Below are 25425 nucleotides of genomic sequence, written 5' to 3' on the forward strand. Positions count from 1 at the left end.
GGGTATACTTCGCCCATGATTCACTCGATATTCTGACTTTCAGGTTTTGGTTCTATGCAACTGATTGTCAAGCTTAAAGCCGTGATCAGTTGTTCTTCATTTACCTGGGATTCAAGTTTGTCTTTGTTGAATTTTATTACAGCTCCTAAATTTTGTAATAAATCTCTACCCAGTAGAGGCTTTGGAGACTTTGGTAAATACAGAAATTGATGAATCCCCATTTGTTTTCCAATTTTGTATTTAATGGGTTTTAGGAAATAAGCTTTTTCTGGTTGGCCTGTTGCTCCCACAACTTGTATAAACTCATCACTCTTTGTCACTAGTTCCTGATTTAAAACTGAAAACGTTGCTCCTGTGTCAGTAACCATTACCGATTTCAGTTTGAGACAATCTTTTTTCCAATGCCCCATCTGTTTACAATACACACACTGATCTTTTTGGGAGGGGTGTATTTCCCCTCGGTGGGGCACTTGCACTTCGTCTCACAGCATTAGTGTTATTTCACGGTAAGTTCCAGAGGGTCTCTGGCCCCCTGTGCTGCGCAGAGCAGCTGCTGCCCTCACTCTCCCTCAGAGTCTCCCCATTCCCATACGCCCGCCATGCAGTCTCCAGCAACCTCTCTAAATCTCTCGCATCCATTCCTTGCACTTTCTGTAGCTTTCTCCTAATATCATCTGCCGATTGTCCCAAAAACAGAGATCCACTGTTCCCGGCAGAATTCCAGCCAGAATCAGAGCCTGCACCTGGGTTCTGACCGCTTTCACAAACACCACATCCATTGCATCCACATCCTTCCAGTCAGGATCCTGGGTTTTCACAATTAGTTCAAATCCTTTAGCAACCTTTTCAGGATCATCCCATAATGCAAAGAACAAATTCACATACGGCATCTCATCCCACTTTCCCTCTCATCTACAGAACAACATTAATTGCGGTATTGTGTTATAGCTTATACTTCCGTTCTTAGGCCATTTCTCCTGATCATCTGGGATATACAGAAAATGGCACTTTTACCCAAACTGGCCCCTCCGGTCCTACTGCTTGTCTGAGAGGGGCTTGAATATCAGCATTTCTCTGCCTAGTCCTACCTGCCACCGGACTGAAACCTGCTTCACCATCGGTACTATCCAAATCACTCTGTCCATCATCCCTTCTATCCCTTGGTCCAACTAACATTTGAACATCCTCCATATTCTCCTCCTCCTCTCTTTTCTCCTTATACTTGTTGCACCGCCTGCCGATGCTGCATGCTGAACAACAACGCTTAGGCACTTTCTTTTTCCCTGCCTCTAACGCCAATATCTCACCTTCGCTTACAATCAAACCACATTCCTTATGCACATCATAATCATCCCGTAATTCCCCTCAGCATCTCCTTCTCTATCCCCTCCTCTAATCTTTCATTCTGTGCACCAACCTTTAAACACTTTTGTACAATGCTACAAGCCAAAAAACATCCTTTTAACCTCCCATTTTTTCCTATTTTTTTTTTTTCTCTTTTTTTTTTTCCCATCACCAGGTCCTGGGGTGCTAAATTAATTCCACATTCCTTTTGTTACCCTTTAGTCTGGGTGATTCCAGAGAGTAAAGAACATATCTGCATAACCCACTTCATCCCATTTTCTTTCCCTTCTTAAAAATAACATAAGTTGTTAACTGTCGGATGTCGCTGCGAACTATAAAATACATCTTTTACAGAAAATGCAGTCAAGATGTTATGAATACCTGTCTGTGAGTGTGATAGCTGGTAAGGTATTATTCACTCCTATATTGCAATCTCTCCTCATACAAAATTTTAAACATATTACAAGACGACACACAGCAAACACGGAAGCGAAAGCGAGCTGAATTACACAGAGCAAAGTGCTATCTCACTGTTGAATTCCAAAGATTCCTCAGTAAAAACCGAGGCTTTCCTGGGTCCTAAAGACCCTTTGTCTTAAACCAAATACAGAAAAGCAAATACAAATATTGACAACACAGAGCAAAGCGCCTTTTACACTGCAGTGGTGGGACTCCAACACACGGTTCACAGGACTCTAACCTGCTTAGATGGGGGACTCTAACTACCTTAGGGGACTAATGCAGAGGGTGTCCCCTCCTGCTTCCCCGGGCAACCGCGTCCGGTCCCCACTTTCTCTTTACCTCATGAGTTTAAACATAAAAATATAAATACCTCTGAATGTAGCAGAAGGTCCTTGTCCACCGGCGTGTGAAGCCAAGGGGTTGGGGAGACTTTGCCGACAGAAGATCAGTCGGGGGGGCCCCACAACTGTCCCCAGGCCCCCCGGATTACAGCACAGCGGAGCGGGAGCCTCCTGGCTGGCTCGCCAAAAATGATGCCGAAATTATGCCCCAAAAGGCTCTATGGAACCGCTCAGAGACAGAGTTTAGTCTTTAAGCAGCGAGGTCTTTATTTCAGGCAACGTTGGCGAACTCCCGGCTCGTGCCGGACAAAAGAGTTCCAAAGCAGTCAGTGAATATCAGACTATTTATACAATTTGCATAAGAGATTACAACATCTTTACACGCATATTCATATTATTGCAACATCTAATTATAATATTCATAGCAGGCGGAGTTAAGGCAGAGTTATAGGCGTAGTCTTCAATTTGGGGAGATTTTGAGGGGTCGTTCCGTTCTTCAGCTTCATGAACCCAGTGTCCTTTCATCATCATCTTCATAAACTCTTGAACTTTCCCTAATTTGGATGGTTTCCCTATGCATTTGGCAAGGATTCCTAGTGTCTTGGTAAGAATACCTGATTTCTTGGCTCATCCTTTTTCTTATCTCTCCTTTTGATATATGCTAGTATTTTTCAGTTCTCTCTGTTCCTGCTCCATGTCATAGCATCCTTGCCATATCATAGCGTCCTGTTCCTCAGTGAATCACTACCTCCGCTGTTAACACCAAACTCTCCAAGTTTTTTGCTTAACGCCTACATTTAAACTTTAACTCTCTGATTCCTGTATTGCTACACTGTATTCGCTTTCCTGGCTTCACTATAACTGCATCTTATGTAAACAGTTAATGAAAGAAAAGAGGATCTTTGTAACCATTGGCAGAATCATCATAATTGTGAAGACCCTTCCGCTTTACAGACAATTTTTAGTTTGTCATCAAAACAAGGAATTATTGAACTTTCTAGTAATGGTGAATATTGAAGCTTAATTCTCCAATACTATGAAAAACATCATCTACCTTACCAAATTGTTTGCTTTTTCTTTTTTTTTTGTTTTGTTTGTTGTGTTGCTAAACCAACCGAGAAATGCACCACAAGTTGACAGCTTTGAGTGAAATGAATACATCAGTAAAATACAGATCCTCCTGATTGTCAGGGTCCTATACTTATTTGCAAGTACCCTTGGTGATCAAAGTAACATCGCTAGACATAAAAGACAAATCTAAAGAATATATCTGTTAGGTCTCATTGCGCAGATTTTTTTCCCCAAACCACAAATGCGCCTTCCAGCCCTTGCGGGAGAAGGTACTGGAACATTCCTTATTGGGCTGGGGGCGTGGAAATCCATTTTCTTATTGCGTATGCAGACCCCAACTCCAGCAGACCAGGGCAGCGTGGCCACCAGTCTCTCTGTCACGGAGCAGGTGGCGAACTCCTCTGCGAATAGCCAAACGAGCCGTAAGAATTAAAAAAGGGACAGAATGTGGTTGGCACCGGGAGCTGCAATTATGATTCTAATCGCACTGTTCCTTTTAATTATCATTTTAATCATTATTGGAATACTTGATCTTCTGTTTTTTTATGGTTATAATTTATCCTGTAACTGTCATTGGCCTTGTGTTTGCAATCGTGGACAATCACCTCCTTCTTCTGATCCCCCAGAGCCATAACCCTCCAACATGGCCTGGGATACGTTTATATTGTTAAGTTTCTGTTCTCATTAGATTGTTGCTCTTTAGATTGTTAAGATATTGTTAAATATTTGCCAAGACTGTTAAGATACGTATCAAGATGGTGAACGAAGCTGTCCACCCGCGATGTAAGCGTGTCCTGTTTTATTTGTTGTGTGGAACAATATTTTTAAGTTTGCTTTATTGTTAAAATAGAAATTTCCGTATGAGGGCGGCCATATTTTTCAGTACTAACTTTCATGAGAGAGATAAATACTATGTTTGCCTACAACTTTCTGTTTGAAAAAGCAATAAGCAGTATTTTAAACTAATGTCTGAAGACTAATTTGTTTGAATTTATTTCTGTCCGTCAAATTGTCGATTGACATATTTGTTAAACGATGAAACAAAAAGGCATTGCCTTCGTGTAGTATTCTTTTCATGACTTCCAAGTGCCCAGTGGATTAAGCACATTCTGTTTTAATATGTTGTGCGGTTGTTTAATGTTGTTGTTCTTATTGTGTATTGTCCCTGTTAATACTATGCAACTTGTACCTACCTCATCACCGGGTGCCATGGGATATGCCAACCGAAGACATTAGTTGTACAAACTGTTTGAACTTGTTGATTGTTTACAATTTTAGGACTCTAGCCAACTGATTGTAAAAAGTTGTATGTTTAAATGAGGAGAAGGAGCACACCTCCACGCAATGCAATGTGAATCAAAGTGAAGACGCTTTATTAAGCATAAGCTGTCCCTTTTAGACATTTTGTACTTTCCCTGGCTGTAAGCATGTGCATTGCTACTGGTTAATATTACTAAACATACTCTTCTTTGATGTGTTGATTGGTCACTGCTCTGCCACTGGTCCTTTCTTAATTGGCTCCATCAGTTCTTGTTTCTTCTCCTCCGTGTTCGACTCCCACCGGCTACTCCCTCAATTCTTGTTTGCTCAGCTACTGTTTTTCCTCATCTCTCAAGGTCGGCTTGTTGACACTAGCTACATGACTCTTGTCACGCAGCTAGGCCCTCACTCCATACTCTCATACTTCTGGCTCATTACATGACCATTCTCCTCCAAGAACCCCTCTACATTTAAATGCTCTTTTGCTACCTTATTATCGTTTTCTTCTCCCACCACCACGGGATCCTGAAGACAGCGACGTGAGACGACGTAGCAAACTCTGAGGCACGGGGTGGTGAGGGGGACCACAAAATGGCAGATGAACGTCTCAAAGTTTGCAATCGTGCAGGACATTTTCTGAGGCAAGAAGTTAGTCGCCGACTAGGGGTGAGTGACATCTCCGCACTGCAGCCCTCCACCCCCTCCGGAGAGACCCATCCGGGATATCGGGGGACAGCCTGGCAATGGGCCAATCCTACGGCGCGGGAACCAGACCTGTCACGCCCTCGGGATTGTGAGTGGTGCGAACTGTGACTGGCGGCTCCACGTCAGCGTGACTCTGTAAAAATTCTCTAAAAAAGAGGCCGTTTTGCCCCACCACGCGCGCGCCCACCCCTGACAGCCGAGAATCAACGAGGACCGACGGCACACCGCTGGGTCCGTGGTGGTGACTAGCCCTGCTGCTCTCTCCGCTCTCCTGCTTACTTTTCTCCTCTCACTTCCTCCCTTTCCTGTTGCTTCGTTTTCTCTCAGCCCTCTCGTTCAATAAAGCGGTCTGAGTGGCAGCATCTGACCTCGTTTGTGTCTCAGTGTCACTCTCTGGGTTGTCAAAGAACCTTCTCAGAGCCCAGAATCTAACTCGGGCCCTGACACCCACGCAGGAGCAGGGCACGAGTGTGAGGAGGAGGGAGCGGCAGAGACAGCGTCTGACAAAGTGTCCACAGGCCCCATTCCCCATCCCCCTAAGCTGCTCGGGGGGAGGAGAAGGAGAATCGTGGTGGGAAGCTGAGCCTGGGAAGAAGGGAGGGGTGTGGGGAAGGGCTTTGTGGGTTTGTTCTTGTTTCTCATTATCCTACTTCACTGCTAATTGGCAAGAAATTGCATTAATTTCCTCGAGTTGAGCCTGTTTTGTCGTGACAGCACTTGCGGAGTGTCTCCCTGCCCTTGTCTCCACCCACAAGCCCTTCCTCATGTTTTCTCCCCCATCTGGCTGTGGAGGGCACTGACGGAGCGGCTGGCTGGGCACCAGCGTGCAGCCAAGGTCAACCCACTGCAGAGTCTTCGCCAGCTGCGCCGAAGCCCTCGGCATCACCCTCCAGTCACAACAGTGCACGGTGTCCCCCAGTAGGAGCTCCCCGCTGCCCCCTGCCTCCTTCCTGCCTGCTGGGTGCAGCAGCCCCCGGTTGGGAGCGTGGCTGGAGCGACCCCAGCCGTGACCAGCACCCCATCCCCGGGGCTGAGGGGAGCAGTGTCGTGCGCCGGGGCCAGGTGCCGGGGGCCGGGGAAGGGCTGGGGGGAGAGTGTGTGGGGGTCGGTGGCACCAGGAAGGCTGGAGGCCATGCTGTGGGGTGGCTTTAATGACAAGTGTGTCCCCAGGAGCCTGGGGGAACACGATGGAGCGGGTGACGATGGCGCCCATGGGTGTCCCCGGGGTCCAGCCGTGGCGAGGCTCATGGGACACTCCTCTTCCTCCCCCAATAGCCAGCTCTGGCCCTGGCTTCGACAAGGGGGCGGAAGCGATGCTGAGCGGCTGCACCCGTCACCGCTCCCAGCCCGGCCACGCGGACCGAGAGTTGGGAGCCGGAGCGTGGCCGGGCGTCACCGTGGGGCCATTGTGATGTCACTGATGAGGTCAGCCCATGTCACACAGGGCGGCGCCCCGGCGCCCCTATAAAAGGGGACGGGGTCACAGAGCTGCAGTCCCCCCCAGCAGGACAGGGCGGCTGCACACCAGCGTCACCCGCCCCACCATGGCGCGGGCCCGGCGCACCAGGACACGAAGCAGGAGCCGCCGCCGCCGCCGCCGCAGCCGCCGCCGTTACGGGCGCCGTCGTCGCCGCCGATACACGAGGAGCCCACGGCGGGCTGTGGCACGAAGGCGCCGGCGCACGAGGAGCCGTCGCCGGCGGGTGAGGCGCAGACGCCGCCGCTACTGAGCTGAGCCCAGCACTGGGGGACTGCGGAGCCAGGGTCGCCGAGGTGCCCGGCCACCACATCCGTGCCATGGCACCACTGTGGCCCTGGCTCCAATAAAGCTGGAATGAACAAACGAACAGACTCTGTGTCCCTGGTGTGCCTGTGCGCGGGTGTGTGTCCCCTGGTGTCGTGTCCCATGGGTGGGTGTCGGTGTCTGCTGGTGGTGTGTCCCCCAGGGGTGGGTGTGCGTGTCTGCTGGGGCTCTTTGTCCCATGGGTGGCTTTCTGTGTCTGCTGGAGGTGTGTGTCCAACGGGTGGGTATGTCCAGGACCAGCACACGTCTCTAGAGATTCATATGCCTCATCCTGCCTGCTCCTTGGCTGAGCCTCCTTGTCCCAGCCCATTTCCATGTCTCCAACCCATCTCCACGTCACAGCCCATCTCCAAAACCCAGTGCGTCTCCATGTCCCTTTCCATCTCCGTGTCCTCATTTCATCTCCATGTCCCCAGCCCATCTCCTTGTTCCCAGCCCATCTTCATGTCCCCAACCCATAGCCATGGCCCAAACCCATCCTCGTGTCCCCAGCCCATCTCTAAGCCCCAACCCATCTCTAAGCACCAACCCATCTCCAAGCCCCAACCCATCTCCACGTCCCAGCCCTTCTCCGTGACCCCAGTTCATCTCCATGTCCCCAGCCCGTCTCTGCCTGCCACGTACATTTCCGCCTGCAGCTCATGCATGGAGGTCCATAGTGGAGCGAAATCCGCCTAATGCCCATGGAGCTCCATGGTGGAGCAGATATCCACGTGCAGTTCATGGAGGACCCCATGCCGGAGCAGGGGGATGGGCCCAAAGGAGGCTGTGACCCTGTGGAGAGCGCGTGCTGGAGCAGGCTCCTGGTAGGACCTGGGGCCCCCTGGGGGAGCCGTGCTGGAGCCGCTGTGGGAGGACTGTCTCCCATGGGTGGACCCCACTGTGGGGGACCACAAAATAGCAGATGAATATCTCAAAGTTTGCAATCGTGTACGACATTTTCTGAGGCAAGAAGTTAGTCGCCGACTAGGGGTGAGTGACGTCTCTGCCCTGCAGCCCTCCACCCCCTCCGGAGAGACCCGTCCGGGATATCGGGCGACAGCCTGGCAATGGGCCAATCCTACGGCGCGGGAACCGGAACTGTGACTGGCGGCTCCACGTCAGCGTGACTCTGCAAATATTCTCTATAAAAGAGGCCGTTTTGCCCCACCACATGCGCACCCCCCCCCGACTGCTGAGAACCAACGAGGACCGACGGCACACCGCTGGGTCCGTGGTGGTGACTAGCCCTGCTGCTCTCTCCGCTCTCCTGCTTAGTTTTCTCCTCTCACTTCCTACCTTTCCTGTCGCTTCGTTTTCTCTCGGCCGTCTCATTCAATAAAGCGCTCTGAGTGGCAGCATCTGACCTCGTTTGTGTCTTAATGTCGCTCTCTGGGGTGTCAAAGGACCTTCTCAGAGCCCAGAATCTAACTCGGGCCCTGACATTAATGGCGTAGTCGGCAGGATCCCTTACAGCGATAGTGTCGCCCTCCAGCCCGCTTTAAACTTCGTCTCGCACCCTTCGCCTGCTATATCTTCGCTTGCACACTTCTCATCTGCTTTAACTTTGCCTCGTTTCTCCTGTGTACTGCGCATTGGTCTGATCTGTACACGTGTCTGTATTACGTGTTCACCTCTCAGGGACGTAAGGGGTGGGAGTTCTTGTGTGTGGAGTTCTGGTTTCTGTGTGTGCCTCTCAGGGACGCTTGGGGTCGGGGTTGGGTGACGAAAATCCCTGTTCAACCAGAGCCTTGTGAAGATTTATGTGCCACCTCCCTGAGATGGTTACACCCCCACCCCCGGCTTGTTGTGTTTGTAGACCAGAACTTTATCAGAACTTTGTAACTTGTGCTTCCGAATTCTGTGTGGAAAAATTGCTTGGTAACGAGGATCTTGTGTGAAACCTGTTTGTGCATTAGGATTTCTTTTTGGAAGCTCGCGTGTGGTTTGGGGTTTTGTAGTGAAACCGTTTGTGTATTGAAAAACCGAAATCAGGAACTAGAAGACCCGACACACACGCCACAGGCACTAAAGCTTTTGGTGCAGTCGTTGCAGGAGCAGGTGGCAGATTTAAAGAAAAAGATTGGGAAGGGGAGGAGCAGGTTAAAACTCTGCAAAATGAAGTAGGGAAGGAAGAAGAGAATGTAAGGTGTTTGCAGGAGGCTTTTGTAGAAAAGTTACTTGTTTGTGACTGCAAGGGGGGACGGAATCGTCAACAGGGAACTGATGCAGCCCTATCCCATGGTGATTGTCACAAAAGGGATGGTTTGTACCCCAATGGAGAACTAGAGGAAGCGAGGAGGCGATATGATTTACTGCAAAATCCTCCGCAACCCCTTCGACCGCTGGTCAAGGTGGAATATGCTTATGAGGATAGTGAGGACGATAACCCTAGAATGGTCACTAAGGAGGTGCCGTATACAGCAACTGAATTGGCTAAGTTGAAAAACGAATATTCGCGCAATCCGACGGAGTCTGAAACAGAGTATGTATGGAGAGTGTCGTTAACTGGCGGAGATCAGATTCTGTTGAGTGAAAGAGAAGCTGAGGGATATTGGGCACCTGGCGTGTTCTTGACTCCTGGTGATCATAGAGCCCCTTGGTCTCTCACCCAGCAAGCAGCTTATTGGGCTGGAGGTTTAAATCCCTTGGAAAGGGGAGATCCTCTTGCGCTTACAGGCTCGGTGGATCAGCTTGTGGAGAATGTGCAAAAGGCGGCTTGTTTGCAGATGATGCATGATGGGGAATTGAAGTTTAGGCAGGAATCCCCAGTGATGGTACCGGTAGATCCTGAGAGGATGACTCCCCTGGTTAGAGGTTTGCCTGATTCATTGAAACCCTTAGGAATTCAATTGCAAAGCACTATCAGAAATACCCCTCAGAGTGCACGGGTGACAGCTGCTTTAACCGGAGCTGTAACCCCAGATCGCTGTACCCTGGGACAAAAAGTGTGGACGTGGGGGGAGGTCGCCCAGGAATTAATTAACTATGGGCGGAAATATGGCCCAGTTATACCTCGTTGGTGAGATCTGAATCAAAGGGCTTGCGGCGTACTGAAATCAAATCCCCTGGCAGCAGCACAAGGCTCCCTCCCCCTAGATCTCCTAGTGGGAGAAACATACCAAATAGGCGAAACACCTCATGGTCTCTGGGGCAGCAGAAAGGTGTCCCTAGGGACCTCATGGATGGGTTACCCACAGGCAGGCTGGAGGAATTGTTCTCGGGGTGGCCCGAAAGTCTGGCAACCAAAGCAGGCTCTAACTGCATCTTATGTAAACAGTTAATGAAAGAAAAGAGGATCTTTGTAACCATTGGCAGAATCATCATAATTGTGAAGACCCTTCCGCTTTACAGACAATTTTTAGTTTGTCATCAAACAAGGAATTATTGAACTTTCTAGTAATGGTGAATATTGAAGCTTAATTCTCCAATACTATGAAAAACATCATCTACCTTACCAAATTGTTTGCTTTTTCTTTTTTTTTGTTTTGTTTGTTGTGTTGCTAAACCAACCGAGAAATGCACCACAAGTTGACAGCTTTGAGTGAAATGAATATATCAGTAAAATACACATCCTCCTGATTGTCAGGGTCCTATACTTATTTGCAAGTATCCTTGGTGATCAAAGTAACATCGCTAGACATAAAAGACAAATCTAAGAATATATCTGTTAAGTCTCATTGCGCAGATTTTTTTTCCCCAAACCACAAATGCGCCTTCCAGCCCTTGCGGGAGAAGGTGCTGGAACATTCCTTATTGGGCTGGGGGCGTGGAAATCCATTTTCCTATTGCGTATGCAGACCCCAACTCCAGCAGACCAGGGCAGCGTGGCCACCGGTCTCTCTGTCGCGGCGCAGGCGGCGAAACTCCTCTGCGAATAGCCCAAACGAGCCGTAAGAATTAAAAAAGGGACAGAATGTGGTTGGCACCGGAGCTGCAATTATGATTCTAATCGCACTGTTCCTTTTAATTATCATTTTAATCATTATTGGAATACTTGATCTTCTGTTTTTTTATGGTTATAATTTATCCTGTAACTGTCATTGGCCTTGTGTTTGCAAAGGTGGACGATCACCTCCTTCTTCTGATCTCCCAGAGCCATAACCCTCCAACATGGCCTGGGATACGTTTATATTGTTAAGTTTCTGTTCTCATTAGATTGTTGCTCTTTAGATTGTTAAGATATTGTTAAATATTTGCCAAGACTGTTAAGATACGTATCAAGATGGTGAACGAAGCTGTCCACCCGCTATGTAAGCGTGTCCTGTTTATTTGTTGTGTGGAACAATATTTTTAAGTTTGCTTTTGTCCTGGTTTGGCCCAAACCAGGCCAATTAGTCTTAGAGAAACCAAGGTCACTGCTAAATTCCTCACTACTTACGAGTGAAGAGCCGAAGGGGGGGTCGCAGCTGCAGGGGGGAGCAGACAGGGCAGGTGACCCAAGATTGACCAACGAGGTATTCCATCCCATACACGTCATTCTCACTTTCCTATTTTTCAGTAACCCACTGCCTCCTGGAGGTGGGGCCCAGGAGGGAGGGGCCCTCCTGTCTTCCACTGATTGGTACCAGCTTTGCCAATTCTCCAGTTAAAAGCCTGCAGGTGTGATGGCAGGGGGAGCTACTGCATTTTCCCCTTTGTCTGTGCTGGGGGGAGTAACTTTGCCTGAGGAGGATTTCCAAGCTCTCGATCTTGGTTTTGTATATGTTTGCTTATTTTCTATTATACTATTATGCTCTTTTTTATTACTATAGTTTATTAAAACTGTGTTAAGTTTCCAACCCGTAAGTCTCTCTCCTTTTTCCCTTTCCCTTATGGTAGCGGGGAGAGGGTTAACACAGAGCATCTGCCACCAGGTTAATAGCTGGCCCAACTTTAAACTGTGACAGATTTATTGGTGCCCAACGTGGGGCTTGAGAGAAGCTCCAACAGGTTGCTCTGATAAGTTGAATCCTGGCTCTGGCAGGAGAAGACCCGGAGAGCTCAGCTGAGAGAGTATCAGATTTCTTCCTTTGAGATTTATGAGGGGTTGGAAATTAAAACAGATAGTGAAGATGGTGATGTCATTTTTGAATGCTGTGTTATCTCGTCTTTTTATAGAGCTTCTTTCACAATTGAGTATTGCAATGATGCCTTACCTGCCGTGGGCACTGTGTTATTGCTTGCTTCTTATGAATGTTTACATGCGGTTTAGCAGTGGGCGCAGGTCGAAATGTATTGTTTTGGTATGGGGTTTGATACTGATTTATGCTGTGATAAATTGGGCAGTTAATATTCCGATCTCTTATCTCTATGACACAATGATGGGCAGCTTTAATCGCGAATCAGTAGCAGTGACTTCATCCGCACGCTCCAGGCGTCCTTTAGCGGATTCTGTTAATGATTACACTTCCAGTTTTACTTCGGGAAATAGTACCTTCTCCTTTTCTGCCAAGCTGATTCCACTAGATTTTGCGAAATTAGGGTGGTGCTGTCTAGGTGGCATGTTTTTATTTTCGGTTGTCCTGAATGTGTTTCTGATGTGGGATAAGATTAAATATCGGTGTAGGGACAGTTGTAGGTGTTATGCAGCCACCTCAGATCCTACAGTGTGTACTGCTGCTACAGCCACAAAATCCACTGAAACCTTGGCAGCCTGCACCACAGCTGCTACACCCCCCAAGATGGCTACTGCAGCTACTCAGACTCTAACAAGTCTCAGCACTCCCCCGACAGCCACTGCATCTACTCAAACCCCAGCATCTATCGAATCTGTACCAATTGCTCCTGTAACCAGGAAGAAATACCGAAAGAAATCAGCTAGTAAAGTGAAGGATGATGACTCAGAGCCTTCTCAGACAGAGCCATCATATGACCCAGGTGAGGGCCCTTCTCAGGCAGAGTTAGGGCCTGACACAGATGGGGGTTTCCTCAATCGTCCTTTTAAAGCAGACCCATCACAGAAGAAAGGTCCTTCTAAAGCAGAACTATCACAAGAGGAGGACTTGGATGTAGAGATAACCTACCACTCCTTATCCCTGAAGGACCTGAGAAATATAAGGAAAGATTTCAGCCGTTATGACGGTGAGCCTATTATTACCTGGTTGCTCTGATGCTGGGATAATGGGGCAGATAGCATGCAATTAGATGGCAGAGAAGCCAGACAGTTGGGATCCCTGTCCAGAGATGGTGGTATTGATAAGGCGCTTGCAAGAAAGTCAAACACTATCAGTCTCTGGAGGCGACTCTTGTCAGCTGTAAAGAGCAGGTATCCCTATAAAGATGATGTTATGAGTCACCTAAGCAAATGGACCACTATAGAAAAAGGTATTAACTACCTTAGACAACTAGCTGTGCAAGAGATCATTTATAGACACCCACGGGAAGTTGTAGATCCTGTAGATCCTGATGAAGTGGAATGCAACCGATCCATATTCCGGAAGGTTGTGAAGAATGCTCCACCGGCATATACCCATACATTGTCAATATTAGTCTGGGGAGAAGATGCTATGGCACGACCTAGTGTGGGCGAAATGGCTAACTGTATGCGACAGTATGAAGATAGTATTTCTTCCCCACTGCAGGCACACATCTCGGCTGTGGAAAAACTAACTAAGGAGAACAAGGACTCATTTAAACAACTGTCAGACAAACTGTCCAGGATCGAGAATAAACTTGACTCTCTACCTACACAGGCGCGCGTTGCAGCTGTTAGGAGAAAACGCTCTCCTACAGGACCGGCTCAAAGGAAACGAAACACATCACGAGGTATCCTGTGGTTTGCCCTGCGTGGTTATGGGGAGGACATGAGCAGATGGCATAGACAACCTACCAGTACCCTACAGGCACGAGTATGTGAGTTGCAAGCTAAAAGAAATACCAGAGAGAATTTTTCTAGAAGGATGGCTGCTCCAGTTACCAGTGAGCAGGACCCCAGTCAGAATCACAGAATCACAGAATCAACCAGGTTGGAAGAGACCTCAGGGATCATCGAGTCCAACCGTTGCCCTGGCACCATCATGTCAACTAGACCATGGCACTAAGTGCCATGGCCAGTCTTTTCTTCAACACATCCAGAGATGGTGACTCCACCACCTCCCTGGCAGCCCATTCCAATGTCTAATGACCCTTTCTGAAAAGAAATTCTTCCTGATGTCCAACCTGAACCTCCCCTGGCGAAGCTTGAGGCTGTGTCCTCTTGTCCTATCGCTAGTTGCCCGGGAGAAGAGGTCAACTCCCACTTCACTACAACCTCCCTTTAGGTAGTTGTAGACTGCAATAAGGTCACCTCTGAGCCTCCTCTTCTCCAGGCTAAACAACCCCAGCTCCCTCAGCTGTTCCTCGTAAGTCAGAGCCTCCAGACCCTTCACCAGCTTGGTGGCCCTCCTCTGGACTCGCTCCAACACCTCAACATCTTTCTTGAAGTGCGGGGCCCAGAACTGAACACAGTACTCAAGATGCGGCCTCACCAGTGCCGAGTACAGAGGGACGATCACTTCCCTAGACCCACTGGCTACGCTATTCCTAAGAGAGGCCAGGATGCCATTGGCCTTCTTGGCCACCTGGGCACACTGCTGGCTCATGTTTAGCCGGCTGTCGCTCAGCAGCCCCAGGTCTCTTTCCACCGGGCCGCTTTCTAACCACTCTTCCCCCAGCCTGTAGAGCTGCATGGGGTTGTTGTGGCCGAAGTGTAAGACCCGGCACTTGTTCTTGTTGAACCTCATGCCGTTGGTCTCGACCCATCTATCTAACCAGTCCAAATCCCTCTGAAGGGCCTTCCTACCCTCCAGCAGATTGACACTGCCACCCAGCTTGGTGTCATCTGCAAATTCACTGAGGGTGCACTCAATCCCTACGTCTAGATCATCTATAAAGATATTGAACAGCACCGGCCCCAGAACTGAGCCCTGGGGAACACCGTTAGTGACCGGCCGCCAGTTGGACTTTGCCCCATTCACCACCACTCTCTGGGCTCGTCCATTCAGCCAGTTTTTAACCCAGCCACAGGATCCCTCTTGGCTCCCAGCTCCCCATCCCACCGGGAGCAGTCGCCCCGCGCTGCACCCTGACACTAAGCGTTGAAGCTAGAATAAATTTGTAAGACTTCCTCAAGCCAAGGCTGTCACTCTGTATGGTGGAAATAAGAACTCTGTAGCACTCTATAGAATTTAAGTATTAATACAAGGGTTAAAATGATGACAGTATAACTACAGTGAGCAATCAAGTGTCTTCTCCAAACCTGCATGCAAAGGCGATAGCAAGGTCGATTGTTTAAGACCTAAGAAAAGTTTCAAAGTGAAAGAATTGCTTTTTTAAAAAATAATTTTTAAAATATATTGCAAAATAAGTTACAAGTTCATAGAAGGTAGTTTAAATAATGCAAAGAACTTAAAGCAACTTGAGTCTGGTGCATCAACATGAGACAATGCATGCTGTGGTGCAGAACCACATCTCTACTTACTGATTCACATTAGTAATTTACCCAAAGGTAATAAAATAAACCTTTATTTTGCAGGTTGGTTACATTACCAGACCAGTAAAAAGCAGGTAGATATGTTCCAGGCTTTCGGGGCCAAGGTATCTAGGCTACTTATAAATGGTAGTCAGGGTAGATGGGCCTCAAATCCCTTTTTCCCAAGTGTGAATAGGAGAAATGAAGGTCCAGTCCCCCGTGAGCAGCATGAATCCGTTTCTTAATTAGGGGGGCCCTGCCTCCAGCCAGGTGGAGGAGAGGGACAACCGAGTTTATTGGACCGTGTGGATTCGATGGCCTGGCACATCAAAACCACAAAAGTATCGAGCCTTGGTAGACACTGGTGCACAGTGCACCCTAATCGCCCAGGAATCTTAGAAGTGATCATGGACTGGCCAGAAGGCAAAGACTTCGGAATGCCACCAGAAAAGGAGGTGACACTTGCTGAAGAAACCCCACCATATAATGAACTACCAGAGGACGAGAAGCAGTATGCCCTGTTCACTGATGGATCCTGCCATCTTGTAGGAAAGCATCGGAAGTGGAAAGCTGCTGTATGGAGTCCCATACGACGAGTCATGGAAGCCACAGAAGGACAAGGTGAATCAAGTCAATTCGCAGAGGTAAAAGCCATCCAGCTGGCTTTAGACATTGCTGAACGAGAAAAGTGGCCAAGGCTGTATCTTTATACTCACTCATGGATGGTAGCAAATGCCTTGTGGGGGTGGTTAAAGCAGTGGAAGCGAAGCAACTGGCAGCGCAAAGGTAAACCTATTTGGGCTGCTGAATTGTGGCAAGATATTGCTGCTCAGCTAGAGAAACTAGTCGTGAAAGTACGTCATGTAGATGCTCATGTACCTAAAAGTCGGGCAACTGAGGAACATCGAAAAAACCAACAAGCAGATCAAACTGCTAAAGTGTTCCAAATAGATTTGGACTGGGAACATAAAGGTGAACTATTTTTAGCTCGGTGGGCTCATGACACTTCAGGTCATCAAGGGAGAGATGCAACATACAGATGGGCTCGTGACCGAGGGGTGGACTTAACTATGGACTCTATTGCACAGGTCATCCATGATTGTGAAACATGCGCCGCAATTAAGCAAGCCAAACGGTTAAAACCTTTGTGGTATGGGGGGCGGTGGTTGAAATATAAATATGGGGAGGCCTGGCAAATTGACTATATCACACTCCCTCAAACCCGCCAGGGTAAACGCTATGTGCTTATCATGGTGGAGGCGACCACCGGATGGTTGGAAACATACGCTGTGCCCCATGCCACTGCCTGCAACACTATTCTGGGCCTTGAAAAGCAAATCTTGTGGCGACACGGCACGCCAGAGAGAATTGAGTCGGACAATGGGACTCATTTCAAAAACAGTCTCATAGACAACTGGGCCAAAGAGCATGGCATCGAATGGGTATATCACATCCCCTATCATGCACCAGCCTCTGGGAAAATTGAACGGTATAATGGGCTGTTAAAAACTACCCTGAAAGCAATGGGGGGTGGAACCTTTAAAAACTGGGATAAGCATCTGGCACAAGCTACCTGGTTAGTTATCACCAGGGGATCTATCAATCGAGCTGGCCCTGCTCAATCAGACCTTCTACATACAGTAGAAGGAGATAAAGTCCCTGTGGTGCATGAAAGGAATCTGTTGGGAAAAACTGTCTGGATTCTTCCTGCAACGGGCAAAGGTAAACCCATTCGTGGGATTGCTTTTGCTCAGGGACCTGGATGTACTTGGTGGGTGATGTTGCAAGATGGTGAAGTCCGATGTGTCCCTGAAGGTGATCTGATTCTGGGTGAGACTACTTAATTCTGAACTATATGTTGTTGCTGCCTAAGTGTCTTTCAGGCTGAAACAGTGGTGATGAGACTGGAGCTAGCTTCATCAAGTGGCGTCCAGTAACCTCCTCGAGTCTGACATCTTTAACCTGCAACCCGTGGGCACGAACCATGACAAAAGAGAGACTGCTAGCCAGAGAGACTGCTGAGAGACTGCTAGCTAGATGGAAACCCACAATCCTGAACCAAATGAACTTAATGAACTTTTTGTATAGAGATGAATCATAAACTAGTGATATGTGTATATATTTGAAAATGAAAAGGTAGTGGTGATCTGAGTATGACGTGAATGGTATGGAATAAGGGGTGGAATGTCCTGGTTTGGCCCAAACCAGGCCAATTAGTCTTAGAGAAACCGAGGTCACTGCTAAATTCCTCACTGCTTACGAGTGAAGAGCTGAAGGGGGGGTCGCAGCTGCAGGGGGGAGCAGACAGGGCAGGTGACCCAAGATTGACCAACGAGGTATTCCATCCCATACAAGTCATTCTCACTTTCCTATTTATCAGTAACCCACTGCCTCCTGGAGGTGGGGCCCAGGAGGGAGGGGCCCTCCTGTCTTCCACTGATTGGTACCAGCTTTGCCAATTCTCCAGTTAAAAGCCTGCAGGTGTGATGGCAGGGGGAGCTACTGCATTTTCCTCTCTGCCCGTGCTGGGGGGAGCAACTTTGCCTGAGGAGAATTTCCAAGCTCTCGATCTTGGTTTTGTATATATTTGTATATATTTGATTATTTCTATTATTACTATTATACTCTTTTTCATTACTATAGTTTATTAAAAGTGTTTTAACTTTCCAACCCGTAAGTCTCTCTCCATTTTCCCTTTCCCTTAGGGTGGGGGGGAGAGGGTTAACAGAGAGCGTCTGCCACCGGGTTAATAGCTGGCCCAGCTTTAAACAGTGACAGATTTATTGTTAAAATAGAACTTTCCGTATGAGGGCGGCCATATTTTTCAGTACTAACTTTCATGAGAGAGATAAATACTATGTTTGCCTACAACTTTCTGTTTGAAAAAGCAATAAGCAGTATTTTAAACTAATGTCTAAAGACTAATTTTGTTTGAATTTATTTCTATCTGTCAAATTGTCGATTGACATATTTGTTAAACAATGAAACAAAAAGGCATTGTCTTCGTGTAGTATTCTTTTCATGACTTCCAAGTGCCCAGTGGATTAAGCACATTCTGTTTTAATATGTTGTGCGGTTGTTTAATGTTATTCTTATTGTGTATTGTCCCTGTTAATACTATGCAACTTGTACCTACCTCATCACCGGGTGCCATGGGATATGCCAACCGAAGACATTAGTTGTACAAACTGTTTGAACTTGTTGATTGTTTACAATTTTAGGATTCTAGCCAACTGATTGTAAAAAGTTGTATGTTTAAATGAGGAGAAGGAGCACGCCTCCACACAATGCAACGTGAATCAAAGTGAAGACGCTTTATTAAGCATAAGCTGTCCCTTTTAGACATTTTGTACTTTCCCTGGCTGTAAGCATGTGCATTGCTACTGGTTAATATTACTAAACATACTCTTCTTTGATGTGTTGATTGGTCACTGCTCTGCCACTGGTCCTTTCTTAATTGGCTCCATCAGTTCTTGTTTCTTCTCCTCCGTGTTCGACTCCCACCGGCTACTCCCTCAATTCTTGTTTGCTCAGCTACTGTTTTTCCTCATCTCTCCAAGGTCGGCTTGTTGACACTAGCTACATGACTCTTGTCACGCAGCTAGGCCCTCACTCCATACTCTCATACTTCTGGCTCATTACATGACCATTCTCCTCCAAGAACCCCTCTACATTTAAATGCTCTTTGCTACCTATTATCGTTTTCTTCTCCCACCACCACGGGATCCTGAAGACAGCGACGTGAGACGACGTAGCAAACTCTGAGGCACGGGGTGGTGAGGGGGACCACAAATGGCAGATGAACGTCTCAAAGTTTGCAATCGTGCAGGACATTTTCTGAGGCAAGAAGTTAGTCGCCGACTAGGGGTGAGTGACATCCTCCGCACTGCAGCCCTCCACCCCCTCCGGAGAGACCCATCCGGGATATCGGGGCGACAGCCTGGCAATGGGCCAATCCTACGGCGCGGGAACCAGACCTGTCACGCCCTCGGGATTGTGAGTGGTAGCGAACTGTGACTGGCGGCTCCACGTCAGCGTGACTCTGTAAAAATTCTCTAAAAAAGAGGCCGTTTTGCCCCACCACGCGCGCGCCCACCCCTGACAGCCGAGAATCAACAAGGACCGACGGCACACCGCTGGGTCCGTGGTGGTGACTAGCCCTGCTGCTCTCTCCGCTCTCCTGCTTACTTTTCTCCTCTCACTTCCTCCCTTTCCTGTTGCTTCATTTTCTCTCAGCCCTCTCGTTCAATAAAGCGGTCTGAGTGGCAGCATCTGACCTCGTTTGTGTCTCAGTGTCACTCTCTGGGGTGTCAAAGAACCTTCTCAGAGCCCAGAATCTAACTCGGGCCCTGACACCCATGCAGGAGCAGGGCACGAGTGTGAGGAGGAGGGAGCGGCAGAGACAGCGTCTGACAAAGTGTCCACAGGCCCCATTCCCCATCCCCCTAAGCTGCTCGGGGGGAGGAGGAGGAGAATCGTGGTGGGAAGCTGAGCCTGGGAAGAAGGGGAGGGGTGTGGGGAAGGGCTTTGTGGGTTTGTTCTTGTTTCTCTTTATCTTACTTCACTGCTAATTGGCAAGAAATTGCATTAATTTCCTCGAGTTGAGCCTGTTTTGTCGTGACAGCACTTGCGGAGTGTCTCCCTGCCCTTGTCTCCACCCACAAGCCCTTCCTCATGTTTTCTCCCCCATCTGGCTGTGGAGGGCACTGACGGAGCGGCTGGCTGGGCACCAGCGTGCAGCCAAGGTCAACCCACTGCAGAGTCTTCGCCAGCTGCGCCGAAGCCCTCGGCATCACCCTCCGGTCACAGCAGTGCACGGTGTCCCCCAGTACGGGCTCCCCGCTGCCCCCTGCCTCCTTCCTGCCTGCTGGGTGCAGCAGCCCCCGGTTGGGAGAGTGGCTGGAGCGACCCCAGCCGTGACCAGCACCCCATCCCCGGGGCTGAGGGGAGCAGTGTCATGTGCCGGGGCCAGGCGCCGGGGGCCGGGGAAGGGCTGGGGGGAGAGTGTGTGGGGGTCGGTGGCACCAGGAAGGCTGGAGGCCATGCTGTGGGGTGGCTTTAATGACAAGTGTGTCCTCCGGAGCCTGGGGGACCATGATGGAGCGGGTGACGATGGCGCCCATGGGTGTCCCCGGGGTCCAGCCGTGGCGAGGCTCATGGGACACTCCTCTTCCTCCCCCAACAGCCAGCTCTGGCCCTGGCTTCGACAAGGGGGCGGAAGCGATGCTGAGCGGCTGCGCCCGTCACCACTCCCAGCCCGGCCACGCGGACCGAGAGTTGGGAGCCGGAGCGTGGCCGGGCGTCACCGTGGGGCCATTGTGATGTCACTGATGAGGTCAGCCCATGTCACACAGGGCGGCGCCCCGGCGCCCCTATAAAAGGGGACGGGGTCGCAGAGCTGCAGTCCCCCCCAGCAGGACAGGGCGGCTGCACACCAGCGTCACCCGCCCCACCATGGCGCGGGCCCGGCGCACCAGGACACGAAGCAGGAGCCGCCGCCGCCGCCGCCGCAGCCGCCGCCGTTACGGGCGCCGTCGTCGCGCCGATACACGAGGAGCCCACGGCGGGCTGTGGCACGAAGGCGCCGGCGCACGAGGAGCCGTCGCCGGCGGGTGAGGCGCAGACGCCGCCGCTACTGAGCTGAGCCCAGCACTGGGGGACTGCGGAGCCAGGGTCGCCGAGGTGCCCGGCCACCACATCCGTGCCACGGCACCACTGTGGCCCTGGCTCCAATAAAGCTGGAATGAACAAACGAACAGACTCTGTGTCCCTGGTGTGCCTGTGCGCGGGTGTGTGTCCCCTGGTGTCGTGTCCCATGGGTGGGTGTCGGTGTCTGCTGGTGGTGTGTCCCCCAGGGGTGGGTGTGCGTGTCTGCTGGGGCTCTTTGTCCCATGGGTGGCTTTCTGTGTCTGCTGGAGGTGTGTGTCCAACGGGTGGGTATGTCCAGGACCAGCACACGTCTCTAGAGATTCATATGCCTCATCCTGCCTGCTCCTTGGCTGAGCCTCCTTGTCCCAGCCCATTTCCATGTCTCCAACCCATCTCCACGTCACAGCCCATCTCCAAAACCCAGTGCGTCTCCATGTCCCTTTCCATCTCCGTGTCCTCATTTCATCTCCATGTCCCCAGCCCATCTCCTTGTTCCCAGCCCATCTTCATGTCCCCAACCCATAGCCATGGCCCAAACCCATCCCCGTGTCCCCAGCCCATCTCTAAGCCCCAACCCATCTCCACGTCCCAGCCCTTCTCCATGACCCCAGTTCATCTCCATGTCCCCAGCCCGTCTCCGCCTGCCACGCACATTTCCGCCTGCAGCCTATGGAGGTCCATAGTGGAGCGAAATCCGCCTAATGCCCATGGAGCTCCATGGTGGAGCAGATATCCACGTGCAGTTCATGGAGGACCCCATGCCGGAGCAGGGGGATGGGCCCAAAGGAGGCTGTGACCCTGTGGAGAGCACGTGCTGGAGCAGGCTCCTGGCAGGACCTGGGGCCCCCTGGGGGAGCCGTGCTGGAGCCGCTGTGGGAGGACTGTCTCCCATGGGTGGACCCCACTGTGGGGGACCACAAAATAGCAGATGAATATCTCAAAGTTTGCAATCGTGTACGACATTTTCTGAGGCAAGAAGTTAGTCGCCGACTAGGGGTAAGTGACGTCTCTGCCCTGCAGCCCTCCACCCCCTCCGGAGAGACCCGTCCGGGATATCGGGCGACAGCCTGGCAATGGGCCAATACTACGGCGCAGGAACCGGAACTGTGACTGGCGGCTCCACGTCAGCGTGACTCTGCAAATATTCTCTATAAAAGAGGCCGTTTTGCCCCACCACATGCGCACCCCCCCCGACTGCTGAGAACCAACGAGGACCGACGGCACACCGCTGGGTCCGTGGTGGTGACTAGCCCTGCTGCTCTCTCCGCTCTCCTGCTTAGTTTTCTCCTCTCACTTCCTACCTTTCCTGTCGCTTCGTTTTCTCTCGGCCCTCTCATTCAATAAAGCGCTCTGAGTGGCAGCATCTGACTTCGTTTGTGTCTTAATGTCGCTCTCTGGGGTGGCAAAGAACCTTCTCAGAGCCCAGAATCTAACTCGGGCCCTGACATTAATGGCGTAGTCGGCAGGATCCCTTACAGCGACAGTGTCGCCCTCCAGCCCGCTTTAAACTTCGTCTCGCACCCTTCGCCTGCTATAACTTCGCTTGCACACTTCTCATCTGCTTTAACTTTGCTTCGTTTCTCCTGTGTACCGCGCATTGGTCTGATCTGTACACGTGTCTGTATTACGTGTTCACCTCTCAGGGACGTAAGGGGTGGGAGTTCTTGTGTGTGGAGTTCTGGTTTCTGTGTGTGCCTCTCAGGGACGCTTGGGGTCGGGGTTGGGTGACGAAAATCCCTGTTCAACCAGAGCCTTGTGAAGATTTATGTGCCACCTCCCTGAGACGGTTACACCCCCACCCCCGGCTTGTTGTGTTTGTAGACCAGAACTTTATCAGAACTTTGTAACTTGTGCTTCCGAATTCTGTGTGGAAAAATTGCTTGGTAACGAGGATCTTGTGTGAAACCTGTTTGTGCATTAGGATTTCTTTTTGGAAGCTCGCGTGTGGTTTGGGGTTTTGTAGTGAAACCGTTTGTGTATTGGAAAACCGCTTGCAGATTTGTTTTTCCTTTTGTTGTCGAGAGCCACGTGCTAAGCACGGAGGAGACTAACGTATTGGTTGACTTTTTGGAGGGGTATGAGGCACGCCCCTCGGTACCCGGTACCACGTGGGCGCGCGAGAATTAGTGCAATTTGCAGGCGGTCACCGACCGAACCCGCGTCCTGCTTAAGGACACGAGATGTCGGTCTGGGAAGGGGGAAGCCCTGATTTGCGCCGTCCTGGGTACAAGTCTGGCTGTGGCTGTTGAAACTAGAAATCAGGAACTAGAAGACCCGACACACACGCCGCAGGCACTAAAGCTTTTGGTGCAGTCGTTGCAGGAGCAGGTGGCAGATTTAAAGAAAAAATGAAGTAGGGAAGGAAGAAGAGAATGTAAGGTGTTTGCAGGAGGCTTTTGTAGAAAAGTTACTTGTTTGTGACTGCAAGGGGGGACGGAATCGTCAACAGGGAACTGATGCAGCCCTATCCCATGGTGATTGTCACAAAAGGGATGGTTTGTACCCCAATGGAGAACTAGAGGAAGCGAGGAGGCGATATGATTTACCGCAAAATCCTCCGCAACCCCTTCGACCGCTGGTCAAGGTGGAATATGCTTATGAGGATAGTGAGGACGATAACCCTAGAATGGTCACTAAGGAGGTGCCGTATACAGCAACTGAATTGGCTAAGTTGAAAAACGAATATTCGCGCAATCCGACGGAGTCTGAAACAGAGTATGTATGGAGAGTGTCGTTAACTGGCGGAGATCAGATTATGTTGAGTGAAAGAAGCTGAGGGATATTGGGCACCTGGCGTGTTCTTGACTCCTGGTGATCATAGAGCCCCTTGGTCTCTCACCCAGCAAGCAGCTTATTGGGCTGGAGGTTTAAATCCCTTGGAAAGGGGAGATCCTCTTGCGCTTACAGGCTCGGTGGATCAGCTTGTGGAGAATGTGCAAAAGGCGGCTTGTTTGCAGATGATGCATGATGGGGAATTGAAGTTTAGGCAGGAATCCCCAGTGATGGTACCGGTAGATCCTGAGAGGATGACTCCCCTGGTTAGAGGTTTGCCTGATTCATTGAAACCCTTAGGAATTCAATTGCAAAGCACTATCAGAAATACCCCTCAGAGTGCACGGGTGACAGCTGCTTTAACCGGAGCTGTAACCCCAGATCGCTGTACCCTGGGACAAAAAGTGTGGACGTGGGGGGAGGTCGCCCAGGAATTAATTAACTATGGGCGGAAATATGGCCCAGTTAATACCTCGTTGGTGAGATCTGAATCAAAGGGCTTGCGGCGTACTGAAATCAAATCCCCTGGCAGCAGCACAAGGCTCCCTCCCCCTAGATCTCCTAGTGGGAGAAACATACCAAATAGGCGAAACACCTCATGGTCTCTGGGGCAGCAGAAAGGTGTCCCTAGGGACCTCATGGATGGGTTACCCACAGGCAGGCTGGAGGAATTGTTCTCGGGGTGGCCTGAAAGTCTGGCAACCAAAGCAGGCTCTAACTGCATCTTATGCAAGCAGTTAATGAAGAAAAAGGGATCTTTGTAACCATTGGCAGAATCATCATAATTGTGAAGACCCTTCCGCTTTACAGACAATTTTTAGTTTGTCATCAAAACAAGGAATTATTGAACTTTCTAGTAATGGTGAATATTGAAGCTTATTCTCCAATACTATGAAAAACATCATCTACCTTACCAAATTGTTTGCTTTTCTTTTTTTGTTTTGTTTGTTGTGTTGCTAAACCAACCGAGAAATGCACCACAAGTTGACAGCTTTGAGTGAAATGAATACATCAGTAAAATACAGATCCGCCTATTGTCAGGGTCCTATACTTATTTGCAAGTATCCTTGGTGATCAAAGTAACATCGCTAGACATAAAAGCAAATCTAAAGAATATATCTGTTAGGTCTCATTGCGCAGATTTGTTTCCCCAAACCACAAATGGCGCCTTCCAGCCCTTGCGGGGAGAAGTACTGGAACATTCCTTATTGGCTGGGGGCGTGGAAATCCATTTTCCTATTGCGTATGCAGACCCCAACTTCCAGCAGACCAGGGCAGCGTGGCCACCGGTCTCTCTGTCCGCGGCGCAGGGCGGGCGAACTCCGCGTGCGAATAGCCAAACGAGCCGTAAGAATTAAAAAAAGGGACAGAATGTGGGTTGGCACCCGGGAGCTGCAATTATGATTCTAATCACACTGTTCCTTTTAATTATCATTTTAATCATTATTGGAATACTTGATCTTCTGTTTTTTATGGTTATAATTTATCCTGTAACTGTCATTGGCCTTGTGTTTGCTATCGTGGACGATCACCTCCTTCTTCTGATCCCCCAGAGCCATAACCCTCCAACATGGCCTGGGATACGTTTATATTGTTAAGTTTCTGTT

At 49.7% G+C, this 25425-nt stretch overlaps 1 pseudogene; it reads left to right on the forward strand.

The window, feature by feature from the left end:
• Positions 1-20851: 20851 nt before the first annotated feature.
• LOC137668068 (uncharacterized) lies at positions 20852-24582 on the forward strand (annotated as a pseudogene).
• Positions 24583-25425: the final 843 nt, after the last annotated feature.

This window comes from Nyctibius grandis, chromosome 10 (genome assembly GCF_013368605.1).
Source record: "Nyctibius grandis isolate bNycGra1 chromosome 10, bNycGra1.pri, whole genome shotgun sequence".
NCBI lineage: Eukaryota > Metazoa > Chordata > Aves > Nyctibiiformes > Nyctibiidae > Nyctibius > Nyctibius grandis.